The sequence below is a fragment of the Arachis hypogaea genome, chromosome 12, assembly GCF_003086295.3.
Source record: "Arachis hypogaea cultivar Tifrunner chromosome 12, arahy.Tifrunner.gnm2.J5K5, whole genome shotgun sequence".
Classification (NCBI taxonomy): domain Eukaryota; kingdom Viridiplantae; phylum Streptophyta; class Magnoliopsida; order Fabales; family Fabaceae; genus Arachis; species Arachis hypogaea.
This window is the reverse complement of record NC_092047.1, coordinates 59,315,481-59,326,841: the sequence shown is the minus strand read 5'-3', so window position 1 is coordinate 59,326,841 and position 11,361 is coordinate 59,315,481.

The following is an 11,361-nucleotide window of genomic DNA, read 5'->3' as shown; positions in this document are numbered from 1 at the left end:
ATTCTGATTTCCACTCCTATCCTTTATTTCTAAATGAAATTATTGTAGTAACAGTATCCAACGTATAATCCTTGGTTTGGATTCCTTTTTAGCTAATAAATACTTTAGAGCTGCGTGGTCTGAATACACTACTACTTTAGTACCAAGTAAATAGGCTTGGAATTTATCCAGAGCAAAAACAACATCAAGAAGCTCTTTCTCAGTAGTAGTGTGATTAGACTGAGCGGCGTCTAAAGTCTTAGACGCATAAACAATTACAAAGGGTCCTTACCTTCACGTTGAGCCAGCGCTGCTCCTACTACATGGTTGGAAGCATCGAACATGATTTCAAATGGCTGGCTCCAGTCTGGTCCTCTCACAATTGGAGCTTGAGTCAAGGTAGTCTTCAGTTTATCAAACGCTTGTTTGCAATCCTCACTGAACTCGAACTCAATATCTTTCTGCAGTAATCTGGATAAGGGAAGTGCTACCTTACTAAAGTCCTTAATGAATCTCCGGTAAAAATCTGCATGGCCAAGGAACGAACGGACTTCCCTCACAGAGGAGGGGTAAGGCAAACTAGAAATAACATCCACCTTTGCTGGATCTACAGAAATGGCAGTATTAGACACAACATGTCTAAGTACAATACCTTGTTTAACCATAAAGTGACATTTTTCAAAATTCAATACAAGGTTTGTACTGACACATCTATCTAATACTCTAGATAAACTATATAAGCAAAGGCTAAAAGAATCACCATAAACGCTAAAATCATCCATAAAAACCTCCATACAGTCCTCAATGAGGTCAGAGAAAAGACTCATCATGCACCTTTGGAAAGTAGCTAGTGCATTGCACAAGCCAAAGGGCATTCTCTTATATGCATAAGTCCCAAAAGGACATGTAAAAGTAGTCTTTTCCTGATCTTCAGGAGCTATATGAATCTGGAAATAACCTGTGTAATCATCTAAAAAGCAATAATATGATTTACCTGACAGGCAATCCAGCATTTGATTAATGAATGGAAGAGGATAGTGATCCTTATGGGTGGCCTGATTTAGGCGCCTGTAATCAATGCAGACCCTCCAGGCGTTCTGTACTCTGGTTGCTATGAGCTCTCCATACTCATTCTTCACTGTAGTGACTCCAGACTTCTTGGGCACCACTTGTACTGGGCTTACCCATTCACTATCTGAGATGGCGTAGATGATATCTGCCTCTAGTAGTCTGGTCACTTCCTTTTTGATAACCTCTAAGATAGTGGGATTCATTATTCTCTGGGGTTGACGAACATGCCTAGCTCCCTCTTCTAAAAATATTCTGTGCTCACAAACTTGAGGGTTGATGCCTACTATGTCTGCCAAACTCCACCCAATTTCCTTCTTGTGCCTTCTCAGCACATTAAGTAATTGCTCTTCTTATTGAGAAGTGAGTTCCCGTGCAATGATAATTGGAAACTTCTGCTTATCCTCAAGGTAAGCATAATTGAGGTGTGGAGGGAGGGGTTTTAATTCTAGCTTCTGCTCATGGTCAGGCTCTGGATTATCTGGAGCTGGTGACAATGGTAAAGTACTTTCATTGTCCTCAGAAAGTGTCCCCACACTCGGACCTTGTCCTATGTACTTCTCTTCTAACTCCTCCTGGTGAATTTCAGCTACGGTTTCATCTATGATGTCACACTGGAGGATAGAATGATCTTCTGGAGGGTGCTTCATAACTCCATTCAGATTGAAGCTTACTACTCGGCCGTCTATTTCAAAAGAGTATGTTCCTGAAAAAGCATCCAATTTGAACTTCAAGGTCTTCAGGAATGGTCTTCCGAGTAGGATTGATGATGGCTTCTCTGAGTCATTTTGGGGCATCTCTAGGATATAAAAATCAATGGGGAATGTGAGCCCCTTAATGCCCACTAATACATCTTCAGCAACTCCAACCACTGTAATAATGCTTTTATCTGCTAACACAAAACAAGCTGCCGACCTTTTTAAGGGAGGGAGCCTCAAAATATCATATATAGACAAAGGTATTATACTCACATATGCTCTTAAATCACACATGTAGTCAGAAAATACCACACCACCAATAGTACAATTAACCATATATGGACCTGGATCACTACACTTTTCAGGTATACCTCCCATTACAGTAGATATAGAACTACCTAAAGGAATAGTTTCTAATTCATTAATTTTGTCTTTATGTATGCATAAATCTTTTAGAAACTTTGCGTATTTAGGTACCTGTTGAAAAATATCAAAAAGCGGAACAGTTACCTCAACTTTTTTTAATATTTCTACCATTTTGGGATCAGGTTCCAACTGCTTCTTGGGTTTCCTTGCAAGTTGTGGAAATGGAATAGGAATGGGGTTTTCTACAGTGTCTGTGCCCTTTGGTGCTTCTTCCTGTGATTGAGCTTCTTCTTCTTCAGCCATGTCCTCTATGTCTTCTTCCTCCTCAACATCTTCTATTTCCACTACCTCTTCAGCTGAGGCGTGTTTTGGTGGGTTTGGCTCTTCTTGATTCCTCTCTTGCAATGTGGTTCCGGACCTTAGGGTGATGGCATTAATGTCACCCTTTGGATTGGGTAATGGTTGAGAGGGGATTCCACTGGAGCTCAAAGGCTGGTTATTGGAGTTATTGATTGATCCAATCTGTGAGACATGAGCTTGCAAGGTAGAGTTCAGACCATTTAGAGTGTAAGTAAGGTTGTTTTCCATGGCCTGTTGTCTCTGATCAATAGATTGTAGTAACTCATCATTAGAAGATGAAGAAGGACAAGTGATCTGAGAGGTCTGCTGTTGGTTATGTTGTGATCCTTGGAATTGCCTCAGGTGAGGTACTCTGTAAGGTTGGTTCTGGTTCTGTTGCCTGTTGTTGTTATTATTCCACCTCTGATTTTCCTGATTGTCTCTGCCTCCTCTGTTATTGTTGTCCCTCCAGCTTTGGTTATAATTATCTCTCCAACCTTGGTTTGAATTGTCCTGCCATCCGTGGTTGTAGTTGCCACCTTGATTGTATCCTTGATTGGGACGGTCATAGAAGTTATGAGTGGCTGGCACAGTGTTGTCTTCTTGTTGGAGCTGCGGACATTCATCAGTATAATGGCTATAATCAGCACAGATTCCGCACACTCTCTGTGGGACTAACTGTTGGCTTTGTTGTGGGGGAGAAGGTTGAGCTTGCTGAACTTGTTATTGATTCAATTGCATCTGCTTCAGTAAGTTGGTCATTTCACAGATACTCTGAGTTAGAGCAGCAATGTCTCTGCTAGAGGATACTTCTACAACAGCTTTTGAATGGCCTTGTTTCTGCCTGTGATTCCGAGTAGATTTAGCTAAGTCGCTGATCAATTGCCATGCCTCATCAGTGGTCTTGTACTTTTTCATAGACCCATTGCTAGCACTTTCCAATGTGGTCTTATCTTGGGGCCTCATGCCTTATGTGACGTAGCCGAGCAACACTATCTTGTCAATCATATGGTGGGAGCATGGTTCCAGAAAGTTGTTGAAGCGCTCCCAGTATTCATAGAGAGTCTCGGATTCGTCCTGAACAATCATGGAAATGTCTTTCCTTAGTTTGTCAGTAACTTCAGCTGGAAAGAATTTTTCCAAAAATTCTCTTCTGAGCGTATCCCAGTCAAAAACAATTGCTGCGGGTTGAGTGTAGTACCACTCTCTCGCCTTTCCCTCAAGAGAGAACGGGAAAGCTTTCAACAGAATAGAAGTTTCATCTGCACCATCACGCCTGACAGTAGAACAGACTGCTTGGAAATCTCTCAGGTGCTTGATAGGCTCTTGAGCAGGTAAGCCATGGAACTTAGGCATCAAGTTGAGCAGTGCAGTCTTTATTTCAAAGTCTGTAGCCACTGTTGGGTGATGCGCTTGAAACAGTTGCATTGTAAAATCAGGGGCTCCAGCCTCCTGGATAGTAATTCTCGTAGGTGCTGCCATGTCACCTACACGTAAATCAACCGAATCAGCAGAAAGGGAGCTTGTTTCTTCCTCAAGTGACGTTTCAGATTCGCCCTCAGAGAGGACTAACCGACGCCGAGCTTGCCTTATTCGTGAGATAGTTCTTTCAATCTCAGGATCAAATACTGGCAAGCTTGGATCAGGAAGTGAACGCGTCATTTAACAAAAGAAACATGTCGCTCATAGTAGCAAAATAAAATAAAATGCAAATAAATAAATTCCAATCAATAACTTAGCACTCTATTGCAACTCGCCGACAACGGCGCCAAAAATTGACGTGGCGGAAATTGGCGAGTTAAGAAATTATTATAAGAGATATGTTGCAAGTACAGTTCTTAACCAACCGAAATTCCGTTTATCAATTTAGAAGGGGTTGTCACAAAAATTAGAATTAAAATATTGGGAGTATGAATCCCAGGTCATCTCCCAACGAGTTGCAGAAAGGTGTGCTATTTTATTAATCAGATGTTTTCAAAAATGGTTTGAGTTGATAAACAAGAAATTAAATTAGAAAATTTATGTAATTTAAATAAAAACCTTGACTGAGAGTAGATTAGTTGGAAGCCCTATTTTTGCTGGAGTACTCACAAGATTAATTGATGATTGAAGGTTGTTCTGCTTAGTTATCCCTTACTAGGTAGAGGAAAGTCAAGCAAGTTGGAAAGCTATTTCTAGTCACAAGTCCTAATCCTCTCCCTTGGGAAGGACTAGTGTCAATGACTAGAGGGCGATCCAACAATAAACCCAATTACAATTTTTTTCTTGAGTAATCCAACTCAAGGTTTCCTTTCAATCATCTCCCAATCTAGTTATAGAACTACTCACTCATTATGAATGTAAATTTCATAACATAAGAAAGGGAAATAAAGAAAGACATGATAAATAATAATTAAAAGATCAATTAAAAAAAATAGTTCCTGTATTAATGAATTCTAAAAATAATCCAATAGTGATTCTGAATAAATTGAAGACATGGAAGAGTAAGAGACAAGTAAGGAAACGAAATAGAATGATGAAGTTCTGGCGGAGGTAATAACTCTTCTCAATATCCCAATCCAAAAAGCAATAAATCAAAATCCTAAGAACTATGAATGTGTAGAGAGAAAACTTAGAGGAGGAGTAAAATCAGATCTAAAACTAAAATTATGTGGAATGAATGTTGTGTTCTGTCTCTGTATGTTCTCTGGCTCTAAGCCGCTTTTCTGGGCCGAAAATTGGGTCAAAATAAGGCCCAAACTGCAGATCGCGCATGTCACGCGATCGCATCATCCAAGCGTTCGCGTCATGCAGCGTTTTGCCTTGCCACGCGTGCGCGTCGTCCACGCCTTCGTGTCACTGGTGCAGTTTCCAATCCGCGAGGTCGTGTGAGCCATGCGTACGCGTCACTGCAATTTTCGCTATATCGCGCGGTCGCGTGAGCCATGCGCCCGCGTCACTTCTCGCTGATCATCTCCTTAATTTCTTGTGTTCCTTCCATTTTTGCAAGCTTCCTTTCTAATCTCCAAGTCATTCATGCCCTATAAAGCCTAAAACACTTAACACACAGATCACAACATCGAATGGAATAAAAGAGAATTAAAATACAAAATTAAAAGTCTCTAGGAAGCAAGTTTTCAACCATAAAGTATTTTTAGGAAGGAATTATAAATGCATGCTTATTTAATGAATAAGTGGGTAAAGATTTGATAAAACCACACAATTAAACACAATATAAACCATAAAATAGTGGTTTATCAGAAGGTCCATATAGAGTAGAGAAGGCTGAGCCATACGGAGTTTTCCACCTGAGTCATCCTTCAAGCTCTGAATTCATCAAAGTTAATGGACATCGCTTAAAGCTATATCATGGCGAGAAGGCGACGAAAAACAAGGAGCTAGAGATCCTCCTCTTCGAGGATCCACCCACAGTAGAAGACTGAGCTAGTGGAGCGTCCAACTTAAGGACGTTAAAGCAAAGTGCTGGGTGGGAGACAACCCACCATGGTATGATCGTTCCTTTCTCTCTTTTTAGTTTTCTCTTTCAATAACTCTTCTCATTATTAGCACATGTATTTGCATCTTCATTTGCATAATATAAAAAAAAATTTGCACGCAACGCGTAAGCGTCACCGACGCGTCCGCGTCACAAGTGCATCAGGAAGAAAGAGAAATCGAACAGAGAGTCACGCGAGAGCGTGGCTGGAGGCGTGCCTTTGGCACAAATTGACCCGCGCGACCACGTCGTCGACGCGTCCGCGTCATTTGCGAAAAATGCCTCCCATGCGTCCGCGTCAAGCACGCAAACGCGTGCCCTGAAATCGACGTAAAAATGGGGTACATGGCAGCAAGTTGTGCTGGAGTGGGGCTGGAATGGTGCTAGACGCACAAGCCCTACCACGCGAACGCGTGCCCCATGCGTCCACGTCGTCTTCCAATATTGGCCATTCACGCGATCGCGTCCACCACGCGAACGCGTCACCCTGAAATTTGGCAACAATGAGTTTCGAACAGAGAGTTGTGCGAGCGCGAGGCTGCCCTCGCGCCAGTAGCACCAAACGAGTCACGCGTCCGCGTGACCGACGCGTCCGTGTCGATTCATATAAGCGCCATCCGCGCGGACGCTTACCCCACGCGTCCGCGTCGCTAGCGCCGCACAACATATCCATATCTGCCAAAATATCTTATCTTTCTCTTCCCCATATCCTACCTTTTCTTTTCCCTTCTTATTTCTTTCTTCCCCTTTCTTCCTTCTTCCTTCTTTCTCACTTTCTACTCTCTCTCTCTCTCTCACCACCATTATCAAGGTTTTTCTTTTCTTCTTCCCTCCTTACTTTTCTATTCTTCTTCTTATTTTTATGTTTTCTTCTTCTTTTCTTTTTCTTTTCACTTTCATTATCCATGTTTTCTTTTTCTTTCTTTTTCTTTTAACTGGTGTTGGAAATTTATTAGAGTCATTATTATTCCTTATGATTTGCTTGTGGATTGTTAAGGAATTGTTTGGCAATTATATATCAATTTTTAAGGGTTGCTTGCATGTTCAATTTATTATTTTCATTAGCTTATTTACCATGCATGCTATGTGTTTGTGAAAACGCCCTTATGGCATTATGCACTATTTTTCGATATCTTTTATTCTACTACTCTAAATGTTTGATTTTCACAAAATCCTTTTTATATTATATTATTTAAATATAATTATTATTACAAACAGGTTATTAGTTTGAAAGGCTTGGTAATCTAACTTGGACATTGAATGCTTGATCTATGCTACTCATGCCTTTGCCTGCATGCCAATAAACACCTTGTATTTAATTGTCATTATATGCACTTGCTATATTTCCATTGATGATTTTTCACATGTAGTTATGACCATGTGTTAACATCATTCATCTTTTAATGTGCATTGATTACCACCTTTCCCGTTCTCTTCCTTGCTCTAACCCTTGACATTTTAACATACTTTCTCTTTTCTTTCTTTTAGGATGGCCACCAAGAAAGGCAAATAGAAAGCTACTCCCAAATCAACAGCAAGAAGAGGAACAAAAAGAGCATTAGTGGCAGAGCCATCTTCAACTGCAGTTAAGCCCTCAACAAAAAGAATTAAGAGGATTATAAAGGTTGATCAAAAAGAGAAGGCCTTCCCAGCAAAGGACACTGCGCGATTTACCAATCGCTACTGTAAGCAGATGTTCCCCATACTGGCAGAAAGGAGTTACAACAACGAATACCTTCTTATCCTCCCAACCCGTATTGCTGAATTTGTTGAGCCACGAATTGAGCGACGACAATGGGATTCCTACAGAGACAGTCACGGAAGGTTAATCTTTCCTGGCACTACAAGAAAATGGAACATTTGTAATAAAAAAATTTGTATCAAACTTAAAATTGTTACAAAAAATAGTATTTTGTAATAATAATTTGTGATTGTTACAAAAGAATAATGTTTTGTAACAACATTACAAGTTGTTACAAAACATGATAATATTTTGTAACAACCCGTTTTATTTTGTTACAAATTATGTTAGTTTTTGTAACGAGATGGTGTTTTGTTACAAAATATTGTAATATTTTGTAACAAAAAGAAAAGTCGTTGCAAAAATTTAAAATATTTTGTAACAAAAGATTTTTTTGTTTCAAAACCTTCAATTGTTTTGTAACAAAAAATTAATTTGTCATAAAATTCAACATTGTTTGTAACAAGTTACTTAGTTTGTCACAAAATATAAGTATATTTTATAAAAAAAAATTATTTCAAAACGTTAAACACTTAGAGAGTAAAAAAAATTGTTTATATAATTCTTTTTAGAATAATTTTATTTTTCTTCAAAAATTAAAATATTTTACATAATGTAAAACCCAACACTTTTGAAAAAGTACTATCATGAGCTAATTTCAAATTTAATATTTTTGTAGCTTTAATTTCAGAAATTTTTTTATTAAAAATAATTAAAGTAAGTTTTGATTAATAAAATTTGAAATAAATTAAGATCTTTATTCGATTTTATAATTATTGAGATATTTTTTATATTTAAATTATAACGTTAGTAGTTATGAAATAATAAGAATTTTATGACTTAATTTAAATAGTTAATATTTTTATAATTCAATACTTTAATTTTTAGACTTAAAAAAGATTAATCTTGTTATCTAGTAAACTCAATTAAAATATTTTATTTTAAATTAATTAGTACTTTGGTACAACAAATAATATTTTAAAGTCATTTTTAAATATTTTAAAAGAATTCAAATTAATATCCTATGCCCCAATTTTATTCAAATTATTCTACTCTAATTAAACACAAAAATTCCCAAATCAAACCCTATTTTCCAACAAACCCTAATTCTAATTTAACCTAATCCTAACTCCTCTAACCCACCCAACAGCCACAACCCCTAGCCTAAACACACACACCTAACTCCTCTAACCCACCCAATAGCCACAACCCCTAGCCTAAACACACACACACACACACACACACACACACACACACACACACACACACACAAACACACACACACACACACACACACACACACACACACAAGTAGAATCAGGGAAGGGGAAGAGAGGGGGAGACTGCGCTTGTTGCTGCCGTTGGAGAACAGAATCGTGGCGGAGGGAGCGCCAGGGGAGGAGGAGCTCGCCGCCGCCACTGCGCCTTGTTGCATACGCCGCCGCTGTCGTCCAGGGAGCCACCACCTCTGTTCGTCGTCGCTATTCGTCCTCACCATGTCGCCACCATCCTTGAGTTCACGAAGAGGGAGACTGACGGGAGGAAGTGGCGCGCACGGGAGAGGAAGAAACTGCCTCTACGCCGCCGTCGTCCACAAGCTCGACCGCCTCGCCATTGTCGTCGCCGAGCTTCCATAGCCGCCGCGTTTCACTGCGGTTGAGGGTGTCTCCACCACTGAACCTTGGTCGATGATACTGCCGCTACGCGCGAGAGGAAGAGGAGCGATGAGACAGAACACGACTGAGGGAGAGAAAGGGGGTCGTTGTCGCCACTGGGATGATACTACCGATGATACTGCCGCCACCATATTTCACCTTGGCCAGCAGCATCCTCCTTGTTCTGATTTTAATTTCCCCAATTTTGAAACGTAATCCCTTTCACCCTTGTTCTGTTTTAAATTTTGTTCTCTGCTACGTTCCTGTTTCACTCATGGTGGCATGTATCTCTGATTTAATTCAGCCCCTTTGCTTCATCTGTTTGTCTACTACAATCTTCTGGAATACTGGCGTCGGTGATATTACAGATCTGCTAGAATTGCTGTCTGGTGAGTCCGATGCTACTTCTTTATTTCTAGAGTGATCTTTTCCTTGATTACGGTCTATTTGCACATTTTATTGTCACTATTATGCTTGTTCTGAGTCAGATTGTGACATATACCTTGTTTTGAAATCCCCAGGGCAGAAATTGCTTTTAAATTCCGATCCAATTTAGATCCTCTATTTTGCTGCATTACCATCCTTCTTGTCTTGGTCTCAATTCCAGTTTGGTTCGGCTGAGCTTCCTCTGTTGCCAGGAGAACTTGAAAAGAGAGAGCTCACCACCATTTCTTCCTGTCCCCTTTCTCCTGTTCTGCTTCTACATTCCCAAGTCATTTACTGCATTTTTCTTTCAATTCTGTTAATTTCGTTTAATTATGTTAATTTTTCTTAGTTAGACTTAGTTAGATATGCATGTTGTAGTGGATTCTAGGTTGTTAGGTAGGCTGAACATAGTTTGTAGAGGAATTAGGTCTAGAAAAATTTTGCTATTTTGAACGTGTTTGGAATAAATTTTTGTTAATTGTTTTTTGAATGATCATGAATGTTGTTTGAATTTTTGTGAATCTGTGATTGGATGATAATGATTTTCTTCTTTTCTAAATCGAATTGTGAACTGCTGCTGTTATGTGAATTTAGTTTGTGCAATGATGATGATGAATTTAGATTGTGCACTCAAGTTGTTTGTTGCTTATTTCATATGGATGAATATGTGAATTTTGTTTAATTGTTATTGTATTCATATGGATATTGATTTGATTGAGTGAATTTGGGAAATATGCTAAATTGCTGCTGAAATGCTATCAGAATTTGTTTAAATTTGTTTCACTATTAGTTTTTTATTTAAGTTAAATCTCCTCATCTTTCTATGGAATTCAATTACTATGAATTTGAGAATTGAGACTTGTGAGTGCTTTGATTAGGCATGACTGGTAAACAAATTATGCAAAATTGCTGAGTTAAGGAAAAGGGAGAAAGACTCCATCAATAGAGACAATACAGAACTGCTTTCATTTCAGCTAGAAGCTTAGAGTATTGTTGTTTACACAACTAATTGTGATGTAATTTAACACATGCATTATGCTTTTATTTTCAGTTTTTTTCGCTATGTCACCCTGATCATCATATCGGTTCTCTGGTTTTCAAACCACACCATGGTTCTCTAGGCCACTTTTTTCTCTTGTTCGTATGTATTTATTTACATACTTCTTTCTTCTTTTTGCATAATTAATGATCCTTATTTTGTGTTATTCAGTGCATGGTGAACCCTTCTTGAGAGTTATCAGACTATGCTAAAATATCACACTAAATAGGTATTACTCATTTCTATGATATTACAGTAACTAGGTATTACTCATTTTTGTGTTGTCTTTGATGCTTATAGTTAATTAGTTATTAATCTATAGTACTCAAATTCCTTCTTTGCCTTGGTAGCAAGAGTCCTACAAACCAAGCAACATTAAAGGCTATGCTGACATAGATGATCAGCATCATTTTGGATAAAACTTAATGGAAAATATTATAATTAGTGTTATATTTTATATCTAATTTTTTGTTTCGGTTTTTCTTATTTACAGGAGTACTGAAATGGTGACCACATGCTACCTTGAGGGTTGAAGCATATTTTGATTCATAGAGACACTTATCTATGTTAGAACT